Source organism: Neopelma chrysocephalum, unplaced genomic scaffold (assembly GCF_003984885.1).
Source record: "Neopelma chrysocephalum unplaced genomic scaffold, ASM398488v2 Primary Assembly neopelma1_97, whole genome shotgun sequence".
Taxonomy (NCBI): domain Eukaryota; kingdom Metazoa; phylum Chordata; class Aves; order Passeriformes; family Pipridae; genus Neopelma; species Neopelma chrysocephalum.
The window spans coordinates 6,971,816-6,983,960 of record NW_020897760.1 but is presented as its reverse complement, the minus strand read 5'-3'; the positions used below and the strand labels follow the sequence as shown (position 1 = coordinate 6,983,960).

Genomic DNA, 12,145 nt, shown 5'->3' with positions numbered 1-12,145 from the left:
CCCCACCAAGAAGTCACAAGCCAGAACCTGACCACACTGAAGCTCAGTAAATTAGAGATTCATTTTATATTGTCAGACCTGATCCTACTAAATTCAGATGTCTTTCACCATTAACTTATTTGAGATCCTTTATTTCCATCTAATGACTTTATCAGCAATTGCCACCATTATCACATTGGTGCCAACAAGTAGACATGCTAATTCGTGTGCCATTAAACAGCATGCATATCCATAGGGGAAGGCTGGAAACTGTCTTGGGAATAGAAATTAATGAAGTTTCAGTATGTTTGAATAAATCTGTGGGCACTGTGTTGCTACAGAAGATTTTCATCAACAGCCTTTATAAGAGTTTGGAAACGGCAACTAATTTAAACACATCAGCATCAACAGACAGAAACTGCAATAAGGTGGGCAAAACACAGCCAGATGCTGTGATTTCTGAAAGCCTAGTGTGCTCCCAGGGAGATGCTTGCTTTTGAAAAGAAATTATTCCTCCGTATACTTTAGCAAATGAAGTTGAAGTACATTATCTTGTAGTGAATGGAAAGACTCAGATATAGCGGGACATTCCATAGCTTTAGTTGACTGTGATTGGATCCCAAGATACTCTAAGTCAAACTTCTTCATAGAACCCTTCTCTGGCCAAACGCAAACAGAGTAATTTATATATTTGTGGTGCAATAAGCAAATGTGTCCCAGTCAGTTTGTCCATGTTGGGTAAGAGTGCAAGCTGAGCTTCTCATTCGTGTTTGGAAGGGAGGCCACTGCGCTGCCAACACCAGCATCCCCAGCCAGATGCACTATTGATATGCTATAGGTACCAATAATCACTCTGTATTAAGAGAAAAATGTAGCTATGACATTTTTAATGATCGCAAAATGGTTTTTTTTCTGTGGCTTCTCTCTTTGATGTCTGAAGAACCAAAGTCAAAAGACCTGAAACAATGGTCAGCCTTGTGGGAAACTAAGGCTGCCAGGTCATACAGTTTTAGTCAGAGAAAGAGCGTTTACCTGCATGCATATCTTCACTGGGCAAAACTGGGGATGAGACAGTTGCCCTTCCCTCCTGTACATTTCCAGAACAGAAACTGCATAAACAGAGAGAGGAAACAGCATAATTAATTTTTTTGCAGGGAATCTGAAGATACTGCTCTTGCAGGAGATACAAGTCTCAAGCTCTCTTTCAACATGCTGAGGCCTGACAGAAGAATGATGATATTTCCATGAGGTTATACAGAGACAGGAGGAGAACTTCTCCAAGGAGGGCAAAGGTTCCGGCCATTGGCCTCAGTGCGGTAATTCACAGTTCGGAATGCCACTGCAACCAATGCCAACAATGTGGAACTGCAGAAAGAAAATGAATCAAATGTCACCACCAGAGAGCACCTCACCAGGGAGCAGAGCACATCTTGGTCCCAGGGTTTGGATGGGGTGATTATTCCTCTCTGCCCTCTGCAGAAGGAAGCTCCGCTCCTGCCCCAAACAGCACCGCGCTGGCAGTGGGGCTGTGCCGGGCACTGCACGGGCACCGTGGCACAGGCAGGGGCTCCACTGCGAGCCTTGCACAGCCTTCTCTGCACTGACACCAGGCCACAGAGTGTCTCCAAGATAAGGACGGCAAGTTGGAGTCTGCTTTTAAATTCACAGCAAGCCAGTGCAAAGAGCAGAGAATATGTTTGATGCATTTATCATAGCCTGTGCTGCTAAAGAGATTCAGTGAGTCTCCTGAATTAGTACAAGCTCCTGAATCCTAAAGAAACATAGGAGGGTCTTGTGAAGGAATGAAGGAGGCAGACAGTTTCTGCAATGGAAAACAGCAAATTATTTTTGTTAGAGGATTTTGAAGTTACTGAAGGATCATTTCTACTGGCAGCCAAGATACTAACAGCTATAAACATTATAAAATAGCAATTCAGCAGTTATTTCTTCAGTCACTCTCACTATGGGATGTATGTGATTTTAATTAATAAGCTTAATATCTTCAGCTGGATGGATTTCTGTTTCCTTCTGTGCTCTGTCTCCTCTTTATTTTTCCAAGCAATAACCTAAAATATAATGTACTGTCCAGAGCGTAATGGAGTGGACTAAAATATAAGAATCATAAAAATACTTGTTTACAATACAAGGCATGGATTAATATTAGCAAATGTTTCAAAGCAGTGAAAGAGCATTTGCAGCCCCCACCTTTATGATCAAGTAAATCCTAGCTTTATGCAGAAAATAATATTCAATAAGGAATACAATCTAAATCTTGAATTATATAAAAATCACAACACGTTTTTTCTGTTCTCCTCTAAAATTCAATAAATAGTTCAATAGATCATCTTTATTCCTTTCACCCTTCTGGGGAAAAAATGATTCTTAGGCAAAGAGCTTGCAGACAAAATTTCAATCCGAAAATAACCTTTATAGCTGAGTTATAAAACAATGAGAATAAGGGTTTATGACGTGAAAGTTGATGCAGGCTTTACTGCTTTGGTATGATTGGTGAAGCTGTATTAAAAATAAATATATTATAAAAAAAAAACCACAGAAAAACCACAGGCATTCTCTATCTTTTGACTAACTAATAGAAGCTGTATGCTATCATGGCCATATAAATCTAAAGTCTTAAACCACTCCGCCCTTATTATCTCTTCCAAAAGAAAAATGCTTATAATAATACATATATTGACTTTAGCTTTTTGTTCAATAACAAGATTTACTGCCCCACTCTTCAGTCAATTGTAACCTCTTTGGGTCAACAAATCTCGATACTGATCTCAATAGAAGTCAATACCTGCTTATTACTCACCTCCGCATTTAGACGCCTATCGCAAATTCTCATGGGCATCCCCCTGACAAGCAGAAATGAATACTTTGTCTTTAGTTTTTATACAAAATAGACTTATGTGCTTTTCACACAGTCATTTTTAAAGCCATGAGATGATGTTGTTGGAAAACAATATTATACATTTATTTCTGGAACTAAGATATAAAGTTGTTTGGCTTCTCTGTTGTTTCTTTAAAAATACACAGACGGACTTTCTTGCAATTCCTACTTTTTTCTCCCATGTAAGATGTAACTCAGCAATCTGATATTTTGGCTTGACCAATGGAGAAAGGTAAATAACAGTAGAATTGAAAAGCTAGTTGCGAGTAATGATACGCAAACTAATATCTCAGAAGTTCAACGGAGAAACATATCAATCACTTTCTCGGTTGCATTTGTATGAGGCTAACATAAAAAATGAGGCTGAAAATCACTATCATACCTACATTTGTATATGAATTGATTCTGTACTTACATAGAGTCAATCTTTGTATAATCTATTTGGTACCTAAAGGGTCAAGCATTTGCTATGAGAGGATAATCAAATCAGGATTTTATGTCTCATATGTGAACAGATTAATTGGGTATCTATTTACCATACAATCCAAAGGCTTGTATAAGAATCTTATCACAGAGTTGGACAATGAGAAATGCACTTTAAAATACTGTCTCATTGGACTTGCTCTTGAAAATTGGATTTACTTACATCATGCATGTAAGTAAATAGGAATTTGTTTTATTTCATAATGGAAACTGAGAAAATACTGGTACAGAAGTCTTGAACCCACGACAAGGAAATGTCAGAAGTTATGTTCAAAAGTGCCTTTAGAAACGTCTGAAGCACCTGCAAGGAACATCACTGTACTGGTCCTTTCCAGTTGTACTTGCAGTATAAGATTAGTTGTGTCAAACACAGCAGACAACAGTTGGAGCAAAACCTTGAATACTATTATTTTGCTCTCTTGTCTTGAAATCTTCCTTTCAGAACATCACAAATGGTAATGAGAGTATTTGTACTTCCATCAATGGAAGGATGGAAGGATAGAAGGAAAATAATGACTAGGAAAACTGTATACTGAAGAAGTAAATATAAAATCAATTTTTAAGTTTTTCTTTTTAGCCAAGCCAGTGCAATTCATATAACAATATGTAAGGCTTGCTTAATTCCCATCACTGTCCCATAACATTTGCATTATCCAAGGTAACATGAGGCTATGCAATCTGCTGTAACTGCTTTCTTGCATAGGCCCATTAAATCCTGGAGTCTGAAAAACATCCATAAACTGAAAATTTAGATGTGGTTTATTCACAGGAGATCCCATTCTCAAATTATGGACACCAGGTTTGCATATACCGTAGGGATAAATGTAATGTGATGCATGAGAATCATGCCTGGACTTACCCAAGAACTGTATTTGACTAACAAGGTGAGCCAATTCAAAATTAAATAGTTTTTCAGGCTAAACAAAATCAATATTATTTATAGGATGTGATAGTAGGCCTGAAAAAAACATTTCTAGTTTTCAAAAAATAGATAAAGCTATATTGATTTACAAAACATAAGGCATTAGGCTGCTCAGATACACAGAACTGTCATGTAAAAGATCTAGGTCAAGAAACACCAATAAAACTCCCATTCATCTCATTAGTCAAGAAGCACAGTGAAAGGTCAAGCAAGGTTAAAGGGCTCTGTCTAGTGTCTGATATTCCTGCCGGATGACAAGTTATTCTTTATGACCAGGTTTAATGACTATCTCCGACAGTCCAGTGAAGACTGTCAGCTCTCTGGGCTGAGGGGCTGCAGCAGGGAGGCACCAAGAACCTCTATCACACCCTATCCCCAACTGTGGCTGACCCTCTGCTGAGCCCAGTCTAACGACAGTCCCATCATTTACACCCTCATATCTAGAGAATTGGATCTATAGGATGTTTTGATCTAAACCACACATGGATACATAACTAGGAGACAAGGTAAACCCACCTTCCTCACCCCGTTCTCTCTGCTGTGGATCTCCATGAGAAGGAGGAGTGCAAGTGTGCTGCTGAAGAGCAGACAGAGTGGGATGAAGCCAGGAGTTATAATCAAAAATGTATACAACCCAGAGCTGCTGCATGGAACTTCTCTGTGCATACCAGGAAATAGAGCAAAGCTCCATTTAATAGGGAGAAAATGTTAAAAGTAAATTACAATAGCTTCCACAGAATAGAAGAATCCAGGATTTAGTTTCTGTTCTAGTAAATGGTGAGGATTGTATTTATTGAACCGGACTGTAGTACATTTCATTCACAGGAACTGATATTAGCAAAACAATCTCCAAATTAAAACATTAGTGCATTTTTATGTGATATTGTTTGAAGTGTGTAGACTTTAGATACCATAATATGAAGGATATAATGCTGTAATATGAAGGATGACAATAATTAACACAGATGAAGTGCTGGTAGAAACACAGCAGAAATTTGACAAAGATCAGAATAAGAGGAAGTGAAGGAAAGAGGGGGACACTAGAAGATATTTCTTGAGGGCAAAACTAAGGTTAAAGGATGATCATTAAAGTGTTACTGATGCTCCACAGTTATAATGAGGACCGTGCAAATGAATATAAAATAAATGCTATATATACTAATAATAGTTGTGTGGCACCAGCTAGATGCAAAGAGGCAGAGGACAACAGGAAGACTGGTCTAAGAACAGAGACATTCTGCTCTGCTTGTGGCAAAGACCTTGGAAGATGCTCAGAGGGAAGAAATCTCCATGGAGACTCACGAAAGCTGTTCCTTATTATTATTTTGAGGAGATATTTCTAGCCCTGCACAAGCCCTCAGGCCCATTCACATTTCCCGAACAACCTTGAACATGAAATCTAACTTTGAAATGGGAAGAGCTAAATGTAAGTGGTGGTTTACAATTTTCTGAAGGAGGATGTGGGCTATTTACAGATCTGTATGTGGAGTGGCATCACAGCCCTGCTACCACGCCATGGTTCCAGCTTTGTGAACCCATCTTGTCCAAGAACCTCCTGAGAATTTAAGGTATCAGTTACATCTCAACCCATCATGTTCCAGGTTTGGTTTCAAAGTATCTTCATGTTAGATTATTGTACTAACAGAGAATTCTGGAACAGTGTATTTATAACCCAGAGACGAACAGAGAGACGAGGAGAGAGGCAAATACAGAATTGCTTGGTTTACTCTGTGCTAACATACGCACCTAATTTTTTGAAACAGAGTTCAGTTGGTCAGGTTATAAACCACTGTCACTATTTGTAAAACGTGAGCTCCCTCACTAATTGCTATAGTTGCAGGATTAATAGGACTGATTATGGCTTACATTTGACTTGATGATACTTTAGTTGAAAATGTTCAGTTGTATTGATGATTTTCTACCATCAATCTTTTAGATGACAAGAGATGATGAGGTTGATGGAGCTACCAATGTAGCCAAATTTTAAATGGGGTTTTGACTGCAAGGGTCAAAGGAACCTCTCAGGTTCCTGCACATGTTTCACTGGGAGAAAGAAAAAAGTATTATTGTGTTATGTATTCTGTTCAAGTTTCTCACTTGGAAATAGTTATGATTGTCATCCTTGGCCAGGTTTAAATTGACATTTTTATCACAACACTCCTGGCATGGTACTGCAAGTTACTTGCTTGTGAGTAGTTATCAGCTGGCAAAAATTTAAAGGGAGGTTGGCTGATTAAAGTTATATACCAAGAGCTATATGGAGAGAACAAAATAACCAAAAGCAGCCAAAGGGAGCGAGGATTCTTTAAAAAAAAAAAAAAGAAAAAATCTTTTCAGAGAAAGGAAAATTATACATGCAAAAGTCATAAATCGCACATCTTCATTTAATATTTTATAATCAAAAAGCTAATAATTAAAACTGGGAGGGTTAGGTCAGTCAAGTTTTACAGCTGAGCACACTCCCTGAGCATGACCAAATCAACACTTATGAGATTAATTTATAAGCTCTTCAAATTCTGAATCTCCAAGGTTTATGCTGTCTGTGCATTGTTTGCATAATGCAGTTTTATACTACTAAAGCACTGTAAAGGGATTATTTTCATATTCAGCATATTAAAGATATGGCACAATTCATAGATATCGTACTGTGTTCATGCCTGAGATAGCAGGTACAGTGTCTTGCGTTCTGATTATCTATGAAGCAAATGTAGAAACGTAGATGTTTTGGGAGAGAGTATATCCTTAGTGAAATTAATTCCCCAATGGTTTTATTAAAGTCTGCAAATTACATTATTTTCCCATCATATTTGAAATATTGCACTTCCTTAATGCTTGCTCTAACCCATGGCATGCCATCTTCCCTGGGGTGTCTAGACATGGTGTCTTAGATTTATGTGTATGATCTCAGTGTGTTACAACATCACTCCTGACTAATGCATTATTACAATACTTACATATATTCCCAAGTGTCACTGTTTTGATTAAAAAATCACCAATCTGCATATGCACACCATCTGTGCTTCAGAGAAGCAAAACATGCAGAATAACATTTGCCTTACTCCAAAGGAAATTCAGATACTACTGAAAAAACAAACGGGAACCCTTTATGTTTTGTTTTGCAAGGCAACAAAGAAAATGAATACTGTTTCTGCAAAACAATAGTCCATGCCTCTGACGCTTTAAAACATAAGCCTTTTCCACTCTACACAGCAAGGAGATTTACCTTTAGTAAAAACAGGCAAACATCTGCCCTTTTAGAGATAGCAAATAACATGGAAGGGAAACGTACTGCTGCAATGAATTTTAAAAATCTCAGCTCAGATGCAAGAATGGGGGACTTTTCAGCAGAAGGGAACGTAGTCAGTAGCGAGTCCTTTCTCAGCTGAAAGCTGCAAGAGTGGTTGTAAAAGATGAATGAGGCCCTTGCTTACTGGGGTGAAATGCTTTTAAAGGACAAGAATCTGCTTATCTTTGATTGATTGCTCAGTCTGATACTTTCCTTTATAAAGTTTATTGACTACAAGCCCATAAATCAAAGAAAAACAAATCACAGGTTCAATTTGGGGGGCATTGACATCCTGCCATCTTGCAGCAATAGCTTAGAAGTCACAGGGCAGGGAAGAGGAGGGATAGAGGAGACTCATGGAGACAAAAGCATTTATTTCAGGCAAACCATTATTTAAAATGTTTGTAAATGATTATTCATTTGTGCCCTACCACATCTTTAAGTCAAGAGAAAAATGCAGACAACCAAGCTACCCAGATTATTATTCCAAAGTCCTTAAATGCAGAATTTACAATTAACAGACATAATTCTCACTGTGCTGCTGCACGTCTCTCTGGTTCTGTGAGATTACAGACACATTCCCACACATTCCTCACCCGTTGTAAGAATGTTACATTTACAATTTAAACTATTGAAGCAAGAATCAGATTTCTTTCAGGGGGCTTTGAGGGCTTGGGAAACTCAAAATCTGCATACTGAAACACCCCATACAGTTGCATGTAAGGAAAGCACTAGCCATAGATCTTTCTCATATGGGACATACAGTATAATATGACAGCATGATAATACAGATTAATTTGTGCTGTTGACCTTGACACACTATTCTATTGTGTCTTCTTTGAAAGTCAGCACTCAGGTCACTAGAACATCTGGTGTTTAACAAAAAAATCCCATTCTGAAGTGCTAAATGTGTTGAAACAAATGGTACTGTACTATCATTATACAGTGCAACCTCACTGCTAGGGGTCTAATTTCAAGGCTACCCTGACTGATCTACATTATTATTAGTGGCTTTGTAATTCGCATCTTGCCACAGTACACAAAATACCTAATTATCAGAAGTAGCCTTTTAAAAGCTGGATTGTGTTCCATGTTACTGGGACTGACTGTCACTTTCTTTCCATTTTATCTTTGGAGACATCTGGAAGGGCTAAGCCTGCACACTGCTGAACATCCTGGCCTTGACCCAGCAGAGCACTTCAGCATGTACATGCATTTGTATACACAGATAGCCCCTATATTTTAGCAAGACATGCTTTTAGGTTATGTATGTGCTAGCCTACCTTGTTGAATGTATGAACTGGGTTCACCACATCAGCTGGAAATTGCACAGTGCTCAGTATTGTATCTGCCCCATCTTATAACCCGTTACTTTCAGCTTGTGCTCAAATCTTTCATAGTGGTCAGCATCAGGAAAGGCTGATGCAACCTTTTACGAGAAGGTTGAATATTGGGAAAATGACTGGTAGCAAAAAGTAGCAGCTTTGTTTCACAGGAGTATTTACATGGTGTTTAACATGAAAAAAAGCGCATAAGGTCATGACTGTGCCCTAGAAGGTATCCCAGCCTCACTGCCCCTCTGACACCACTGCCATCCCCATGCCTCTCTACCATCAGTCTGCAAGCTCTCTGCTTCCTGCAGAGATTCTCCATGTAACCAAACATATAGTTTGTGTTGGTAGGATCTTGGGGAATCTCACAAAGCTTCCGTGGGAGGGATTAAGCATTTATAGGGGTCTGATGACCTTTACCTGACCTAAAGCAGGTCACAACATCAATTAGCACTTTAGCTTTCCCAGTTAGTACGGATACACACAACCCAAGCTGGGCTCTTCCAACTGTGCCATGAGTCACAGTGGGCTGATTCTCCCCTGCTTCACAAACCTGGAAATTTATGTCCCAGCAAAACAACTACGAAATGCTACGACTCTACCTCTTCACCTAATTTGCCCTTGCTCTGCAAGCAGAAAGAAATTAGCCCTGAGAAACACACTAGTAGCCAAGTACTGTGCATCTGACAATACCAACATTTTTTTAATAAGGTGAAAAAAAATCTTCACTATCAAGAGCATGGAAAAATACTATAGGCATCTATGAACTAAAACATGTGAGTCTCAATGCCTGACAAAGGACCAATACCTTCAGCTGTGGAGAAAAAGGAGTACAGCAAAGGCGAAAGTGCAGGCATATTTACAAAGAGCAAGGGATGCGCACGCTGAGCCAAGCAAAGATGGGGCAACAGGAAGAGGTTCAAGGTCATTCAGCACAGGAAAGTAATGACAGAGGAAAGTAATAGCCCAGAAAATGCCTTTGACTCACAGCAGGGCTGGAGGAGGAGAAGGTATCTGTTACGCTGTGGCTTAAGCCCAGGCGAAGTAATTTCCAGTTGTTTTAAATAAGATTTCTGCTACGAGGTCCCAGCTGATCTCCATGAGAAGTTTATTTATAGTTACTGAAAAGAAGAAAAAAAAATTACACCACTGAATGAGAAGACAGCATTAAGCAATCAGTCACCAAAGACCTAATCTCATTAACTCCTTCTAAGATTTCAGCCATCAGTCTATAGTTGGCAGCTAGTGGAGAACTGAGTACAATGAGACCTCTTTTAAACATTATTTTTTCAGGCCATCTTCCTGATCTTTTATACTTGTTTGTTCTGCAGTTTCTTAGAAGCTACAACTGCTGAAGGAAGTAGAGAAAATCTAGAAAAAAAAATAACCTGCTCTCCTATGCAGTTTCATGCCGCTGGGTCAGTGATTTACAAAGACAAGGTCCTGCTGTAGGGAAGCTAAATGGAGTTCATTACGGACATGGAAGTTAGCAGGGCCAAAAAGGTGAGGCTATAGGAAAGAGGATGAAATAAGAGCCTAACAAGTGTGGATTTTACTTCCTCGGTGCAATAAGGACAGCTTTTAACCACCAACTACTCTAAAAGATAATATAACTAGACAATAGTTCCTTTAAGATAGGTATTGTCCTATATACTACAACCATACTGTTTTGCATATACTCAGGAAAATAAAAATCATAACGTATCACATAAAAAATTCTGTGTTGTGCTGCAATGAGCAATCTTTGATTTGCACACTGAAAATTTGGAAAAATTAGTAAAATGGAAGCATTTAAGTGGAGTGGAATGATGTCATTAAACCTAGATAGGGACATCAACCTCAAACCCCCACAAATCTATGTGTTTGTCACCAGTGCTCAGTGCCTTGGCAATGCCAGTGCTTCCTGGGGGTACTTCCTAGCAGCTGCAAACTTTCCGGAGAAGGAAACCAGACAGCTTGCTCCTACAGCTCTGACAGAACCTGGAACTACAGCCAGCAGACACTGAGATATGAGAGGATTTTCTTGGCCCTGAAGTCTACAAACAATAGCCTGTGTCTTGCTCACAGGTAATTTTTGGCCACACAGTGCAGTACTGGGTGCCTGGGCAACACTAAAAGGATCCGCTTTCACGGGGTGTCATATTTTCTCCCCCATATGGCAGTGACTAATCTTTCTTTCAGTACGTCTGCTTTAGGCCATTTCCACTTTGATTTTACACTGGCACTAACCCCACAGTCATTAGAGAACCTGAAGTTTTCTGCTGCAGCTGCCAGTGTCCTGTATTACCGAAGAGTCCAGATGGCTTTATCACAACCCTCCCACAGAGGTGTTAGAGTAGCTGGCAGTCAGTTGGTGACATGAGACACTGGCTACTGTAGAAGTTGCTTGTAAGTGGGGCTCACCTGTAGAAGATGTACAAGATGGTAAGGCTAGAAAATCAAGTACATCTCAAAACAAGTTACCTGGTTAGCCTCAAAAAATAATAATATATTACTTGGTCCTGGTAAGTAACCATATCAAGGATCTCTGCAGAGATTAGCTCTGTCAATAATTTTGCCTGTAGGCCAACATCTTGTTTATTTCTTTGTTGCTAATATTTCAGTGTGATATAAATATTCTTAAATATAATTCTTTTGAATTAATAATAACATAATTCCACTTTTGGGGGGAGGGGACTTCAGACCTTTTATGAGATACTATCTAGGAGATGATCTGTTCTAAGCAAGCCTTAGAACAGGCAGGAAAAATCAGATGTAAGAGTAAATTAATGTGATATTAACTTGCTTCCAACAGCTTGTTAATGGAAGTGAATGCAATAAGCATCACATCCGAGAAGGGGGAAACTGTCCCCATTTGTACTGTTGTGCAAACCAAACCTCAAAATAAAGGAAAAGCTACTTACCACAAGCATCCCTGAGCATGCCTGAACAACTGCAGTCTCAGCAGAGAAGACAGAGATGAAATAACACAAGCCCAAGAAAACTAGGCAAGAAGAAAAAGGAACCAATGGAAAAACATGTAAATCATTAAGATGAGAATTTTGACTACACTTCCTAGGACTTATGAGCCACACTGGGGCTGGTACAGCCCCAATAGTCCTCTGTGATTTAAAATTCTGAAGTATTTGGGTGAAAACCTGTCTTGTAATAGCAAAAAAACCCACCAAACCCAAAACCAAATAATACCCAAATAATTGCAAATAACACCCAAATAATCGCAAATAACTACCATACTGGCACAGGGTGATAAT

The 12,145-nt window shown here is 39.0% G+C and overlaps 1 long non-coding RNA gene across 1 annotated transcript; it reads right to left on the bottom strand.

Annotated features, from left to right (window-relative positions):
- Nucleotides 1–1,027: 1,027 nt before the first annotated feature.
- LOC113972898 lies at nt 1,028–11,833 on the bottom strand. The gene is made up of 3 exons (XR_003536057.1): nt 11,798–11,833; nt 9,883–10,015; nt 1,028–1,088 (listed from the first exon to the last, which is right to left on the bottom strand). It is a non-coding gene; the product is annotated as an uncharacterized LOC113972898 (long non-coding RNA).
- Between the last annotated feature and the right edge of the window lie 312 nt (nt 11,834–12,145).